At 39.2% G+C, this 6,806-nt stretch overlaps 1 long non-coding RNA gene across 1 annotated transcript; it reads left to right on the top strand.

Annotated features, from left to right (window-relative positions):
* Nucleotides 1–236: 236 nt before the first annotated feature.
* Nucleotides 237–6,481, top strand: LOC138760007 (uncharacterized). The gene is made up of 3 exons (XR_011355321.1): nucleotides 237–496; nucleotides 949–2,058; nucleotides 5,786–6,481. It is a non-coding gene; the product is annotated as an uncharacterized lncRNA (long non-coding RNA).
* Nucleotides 6,482–6,806: the final 325 nt, after the last annotated feature.

Genomic DNA, 6,806 nt, shown 5'->3' with positions numbered 1-6,806 from the left:
TGTCAGATTATACTATATGTTTGAAGTCTACATATGGTGCAATGGTGTCAGGCAATTATTAATTTCCCCAAAGTCTCTAGCCTCTTAAACGTAAAGATCTGAACATGTTCTAAACGAAGCCTTGCAGACATAGGTTACCAAGGTAATGGGGATAGACATAGGTTACCAAGGTAATGGGGATAGACATAGGTTACCAAGGTAATGGGGATAGACATAGGTTACCAAGGTAATGGGGATTGACATAGGTTACCAAGGTAGTGGGGATACCACCCACTGAAGCTGATGATGTGTCACTGACTTAAGTTTATTACAATCCTCATGGAGAGTGGAGGTACAACAAGAAAATCAAGATTTATATCTCAGCCACTCATTGAGAAGAGGTAAAGAGGTGCAATGCAGACAACTCTTAACTCTAATGAATGCTGGAGAAACAAGCACAAGGAAGATCTCAGTATTTGAGAAAACCAGCCAAGGAGAACCTAAAATGGATGAGCAGGTATGAACCAATTTTTGTAAAGTGAGAAATTAATGTGTTATTTTTGGTATTAAAGGTTAGAGGAACAGAGAAAATAGCATCTCGAATGGAAACAACTTCCTTAAAATGACATTTAATATACAAAAGTGCTGGAGAAACTCAGTAGGTCACACAACGTTCAGAGGAAGCAAAAAATTATCAATGCTTCGGTTACCTTAATGAAGGACAGGCTCGGATGTCAGTTATATAAACGCTGCGTGACCTGCTGAGTTTTTCCAGTGCTTTTGTGTATTAAACTATAATCACTGCAGCTTCTTGTTTAACTCTTAAGATGACATTTTGTGGGACCAAAGCTGTTCCTTTGTCAATACTGGAGAAAATGTGTTCCAGGTTATTACCCAGTGATTTAAAATAAAGCAAGCCCTGTAAATTGTTTTCCTTAAATTACCTGTTGGTCTTCTCTCCCTCCACAGAAGGCAATCAGATGGAGTGAATATGATGCAGTCTGATACGCGACCTGCTTCAGCTGGATGAAGCTAGCAAGTATGTGCAGGGGTGATCTAATTTACTTGGCACCAATCGATCAATACATCTGAGTGGAATCCGATTTTGTTTATTGAGCTTGACAGCATGAATTCAGTCAGTGAGTATCAATCATTACCAGAATTCTGAAACAGCTCAAGATGAACGAAAAGTATTTGGACTGAGCAAGTCATGACAGATCCATCTTCCAAGAAATTCTAGTTTAATACTATGGTTGCAGTGAAAATCATTGAACTGTGGATTTATAGAAAATGCTCCGACAAGCATCAGCATCGACTCGGCAGGCAAGCACTCCATTAACAGTCAAACTTTAAAAGAACTCTCTATCCTTGCTTTATGCAATTCTTTGACCACCACTGTGGGATGTTGTGAATGAAAACACACTCTTAGGAGTTAACGATTATGTTAATAGCTTGAAACTGTTCAGTAAATGAATGCATCAATCGATTTTAAAAAAAAACTCTTCTGGAGATTTCTATTAGATATATCTTCACTGTATTTCCATATGCAATCACTGACAAGAGTTCTTGGAAGCTTGTTACAGTCCACTAAATGTCTCCCTGGACAAACTGGTCACAATTTCATCCAGGAATAAAGTCTTCAAAGCAAACAGTGGTAATGGCTCGACCTCTCAGCTTGAAATATTAATAAAAGGAACCATCAGTGGCTGAGCCAGGAGAATTCTCCCCAGTTGGAGTCTGGATCCAAGCCAGTATAAACAAACAGTCAGCTAGTGTAACAAAAATCCTGCCAGCTTTTGCTGTTGCCTAGCAATGTAGTAGCTTGTAGAATAATACATTGTGTCCCGACGTACTTGCATGTCAGCATGGAATATTCATCCTCAAGATGAGGCTACAGCAAAAATGGAGTGATCAGTCTTAACATTTATTTCACTTTTATTTGATGCGAACTGTGATTGCTACTCCAGTTATGAGTTTCAAGACCTCAGTCGATCTAGGCAGATTCATCCAGATTGAATTCGTAACTTAGTATATACACCAGTATCAATAATGGGAATTATTCAGTTGCGTCAGTGTGATGTAAGTTTCTGCATTGCCAGAAGTTTAAAGGACCTATCTGCCTATTTTGATGGGATACATTTATGTCTCATGGAAACAACTTGATGAGCGAGGGACTCCAGTGGTATCTTGGTGAATGCTACAGTTTTACCCAAACCAAATGAATTTGGTCATTGTGGCGGTACGCCATTTGGCAGGCGAACCGGCCCCGCTTGTCATACATGCGGCGGGGCAGCCGGCCAAAATGGCGCCGTCGGGGGTTTCCTCCCAACCTCGGCACCAGGCTCAGAAGCCTGTGCTTGGCGACCCACGTGATGCCCCGGTGACGTCGGGGCCCCCGAGGGCGGTTCTCAGCCAGGTCCGGGCTGAGAGTATAAGACCAGCTAGGCAGCCTGCAATAAACCAGTTTTGCTCACTGAACTCAACCCGTCTGGTTGTGCGATCCTTCAGATAGCAGTGTAGCCACCGCTACATCATCATTTTTTTTGTGAAATATCTATTGTAGTTGTGTCTACATATTACACACACACGCGGATTGATCTATTTCATATCCCAACAATCATTATTTCAGAATAATTGCCTGCAAAGTCTGATGAAACATTTCTGAGCCACATAATGTTGATATAAAATTTTAATTTCTTTTTCTTTCATGAATAATACATACTTCCAGTATAATGAAAATCAATGGTTTGCATATCGCCAGCGACCAGGGATCGAATCCAGGGCTGTCTGTAAGAACTTTGTATGTTCTTCCTGTGTCTGCATGGGTTTCCTCTGGGTGCTGTGGTTTCCTACCACTGTTCAAATCTTACCGAGATTGTAGGTCTTGAGTAGTACTTGGTAAGTACTTGGTAAGTAGTACTTACCGAGATAAGTAGTTCTTGTAGGGTGTAATTGGGTGGCACAGGCTCGTGGGTGAAAGGGCCTGTTATTGGGCTATATGCCTACTTTTTTTTTAAATGTAATTTAATGTTTTTTAACTGCATGCATATGTAAAAGAATAAATTATTCTGTAAATATTTTTATGGTTATATAGGACTCCACATGGATGTGAATGAGAACATATTAAACCATGAATTTCTTGGCTACCACAAATTGAAATTTAAAACTTCTGTCACTGCTGTGCTTGGGCACTAACTTTCAACATTCAGGCAGCATCCAATTCTCTTTCTCAAGCAACCGCAGTGGCAGCTTTAAAGCAAACTTGGGTTTATGAGGGCAAGTGGCCAACGAACTTGTCAACCTGGCTGCCAGCTGTAGTGAATCTGAGCAAGTTCACTGTCAGGTTGCAGCCAGCTGCATGACACACAAGGAAGAATATTGGCATTATGTAAAAGCAGCTAATCTGTGAACTCTATAATAAGGAGGATTTTTTTTTATGCACAGGCCATCAGCAATTTAAAAAACAAAGAAATTGAGCTTTTCCTATTCTTTCCCACAAACACGAGCTTCCCATTCATTGTTCAAGTTTTTGGCAATCTTTCCCTTTGCCTTTCATTCTGGTGTTCCCCAGCTTTCATTGCTTTCTTCATTAAACAATAAAAACTAGACTCCAGGCGAAGATTTGCATTACCCCACGATTATACCTATATGAAAGCCTATCTTGTGTTTATTAGCCCATCTGCCTCATTGGTTCAGATCAAATGAATGATCTGCAACTTCCTTCAATTTGTCACTTGCTTATTAACTAGTTATCAGGAAGAAAAATTGTAACATTTAGAAATATTCACCTTCTGTTAGTGTTGGTCTGATCTTCTCATCACATTCACACAATGCACATGAGAGCATGGTTTCAAAGAAGCAAAGCCACAAAACATTTCTCAGCATAATGAATAATTCATCATCTTCTGGGGCTAGTTCATCTTTGTAGAAGAAAGCTGGAGCAACAGAACCACTGAGTTTGATTATAATATCCTGTACACCAGAATTCTTGCAAACCAGAGATCCACAAAAATAGCAAAAATATCCAAGAGATATTTTGCAAAGTACAAAAGTCTGCAGGTGCTGTGATTGTAGTAAAAACACACAGAAATGATGGTGGAACTCAGCAAGGTCTCACAGGGTCCATATTTGGTGAATTCCTAAGGATTTTCAACATTTTTATTTTACCAGTTTTGGATACCACCCTTTCTGCTTCCACTACTCAGCAATAGTCCTCCTGAAAGAAATATACTCCTGTTGCTTCTTTAATCTGTATGTTCAAACGCAAAGTGATGCAAGTCCATGTACATTAAAACTGAAAGGCTTGATTGACAACAACAATATTTCTTTATGGACATGGAAACTTTCTGGTTTTTTTATTTTCAAACTATTGATTTTTTGAACTGTCATTTCAAAATATGAGAGGTGCAATTAATTGGTGGAAGCAAGGACAAAGCAGAATGTCTATTTAAAAACAAATGCAACCAACTTAGTGACTGGGCAAATAAGCAATCTCCAGCAGCAGAGGTGGAGCGTTAGACCATGTCACAAAACATCTGCAGGATTTGAACTAACCATCTGCTCCAACTCCAAGTCACCCATAGTTCCATGAAGGATTTTCAGGCTTCCTTAGAAATGTGAAGAGGACAAAACAAACCTTGCGATATAGTGTGGCCTGAAATCGTCTTGGCAAAGGTTTAGATACTGGGGAGAGAGGAAGCAACATCTATAGGCACGTGGACGAGGTGAGACTACATTATTTCATTGCTCAGTCCTTCGGCTAGCCTCACAAGACTGTGGCGTAAACTGTCAGTTTCTTCTCCTGCAACTCAGAGGATTTCCTCAGCCCTTTAAACAGTGAAACGTTTGGAGAGAAAAATTATAACATGGCACTGCTCATTGCCTGCATTTCCAACCCCCCCCCCCCCCCACCTCACCATCAGCCTTCCCCATCCTTCAAAAATTATTTTACTTTCAAATCAAAAGCTGTAGGGAAGTTCACAGCTTATTCATAAAACCAAAAGTACCGAATAAAGGAACTGTGTTAATGTAAAGTAATTCAATACTTTTGACAGATAAAATTGCATATTACAAGCCGAGAAACCTCTTCTTCCTGCAGGGGAACAAGGAACATCTCCAGATTCACTTACAGACAGGTGTTTCTGCCTTTGCAGTTATTAACCTTTGACATTTTTAGTCATCTATAAAATTCAATGTCGGAATATACAGAGTTGTGCTTTCCATTATAAAAATTGCTACCATGATGTTCTCCATGAGCAAGCTACTACAATAGATCAACTTTTATGACCAGCCAGAAGACTGCTATTAAATGGGGAGGGAGGGGAGGAGCCTCAAAAGCCCTTGATAGTAACCCAGAATTGTAAGCAGTTTGATAAAGAACATCAAGCATCTGCAATAAGGAAAAGTATTAAGTGGCCAGTCCTGGTTTGGATTTTATTATTCATTTATCTTCATGTCTCTTCTGCCCTTTATTTATATAAATCTGAGGATACTCACATACAATGAGCCAACTGTTTACTTCCACATCTATTAGGAATTAACTAACATTCTACACTCTTTTCCACAGAATCTTTTCCTTCATTTTCTTTAAGTAGGAGAAATGTTCAGACTTCTTCATGAAATAGAGTTATTCCACAAAAATAACTGGTGACACTAATAGCTCAATAACTACACATTACACAATTGCATAAAAGTTGAAGAATGATCAGATTTATCTATTTCAAGTAGAAATGCAGATCAAATTCATGGCACAAACACAAAGTTTAAACGTTGGATCCTTTTATGTGATGTGCACTTTTCATTGCAGGTTTAATTGGAATGGCTTAATATTCCCAAACCTGGAAAGCAGAATGGCTAGACATGCAGTAAAAGAAGAAACACAGTTACAAAATAAATCTGGAGAATTATGTAGAAAGCAATGATACTAACGCAAGGGAATGAATTCACACCAGATATCAGAAAAGGCACGTTCAGAATTACATCAGGATGTTTTTCTTTATATGAGAAAGAATCCTCTCTTCTGGATTAAGGTAACTAAGCGACAATTATAAGAAGCATTTGTGACAGTCACATATCAGGTTCGGAGTCCCGAATGGTGGGGTCTTTATGTTCAAGATCAAGAGAACTGAGTTAGATAGTCTTCCTTATCTTCAATCAGCTCATCACCTTGAAAAGCAAGTTAGATGACCCCTGACCCTCTTTCCCACCAGTTTCCAAGTACTATTTAGGAAATGATGTCACAAAATGCAATGTCGTCATGTAATACAGTAAATAAAGATGCACAGTGATTGCACTGCAAAAAAAAATCAATGTGTTACTGCACCCTCCAAAACAAGCACAAAGTAAATACAACAAACAAGGCAGATGGAATTATCCTATCATCTGATGTTCCATCAAATGAAGATCATGTCAGAGAAAAATAAAGAAAATGCCAAACAGGTCAGAAGGCATAATGAGTTAAGTGATAATTTATGGCCAGAAAAAGGTAGAGCTGAGAATGTTGCTTCTCTTTAAGTCCTTTATTAACATGAACATTGACTGACCAGCACCGATTGAAATCATCCTCTACTCGTGTGTAAATCAGACCAGCCCTTGAATAAACTTTCACTTCAATTCCCCATGTGGTGAATCGCAGCCAAAATTCAATTAATTTTTCCTTGTGTGCAGCTTTCCAATCATTCAACTGTTGCTTTTAAACCCAGAGGTTTAAATCACAGACTGCTTGCCCAGAAAGCCAGAGCTTTTTTTTTGGAGTGCATTGTACATTTGGGCATCTGCGAAAACTCTTGCGTAAAATTTTGGGCACTATGTGGAAGCGTGCCCTGAGA

This window comes from Narcine bancroftii, chromosome 4, assembly GCF_036971445.1.
Source record: "Narcine bancroftii isolate sNarBan1 chromosome 4, sNarBan1.hap1, whole genome shotgun sequence".
Taxonomy (NCBI): Eukaryota; Metazoa; Chordata; class Chondrichthyes; order Torpediniformes; family Narcinidae; genus Narcine; species Narcine bancroftii.
The sequence above is the reverse complement of the archived record's forward strand: the minus strand, read 5'-3'. Positions and strand labels throughout refer to the sequence as shown.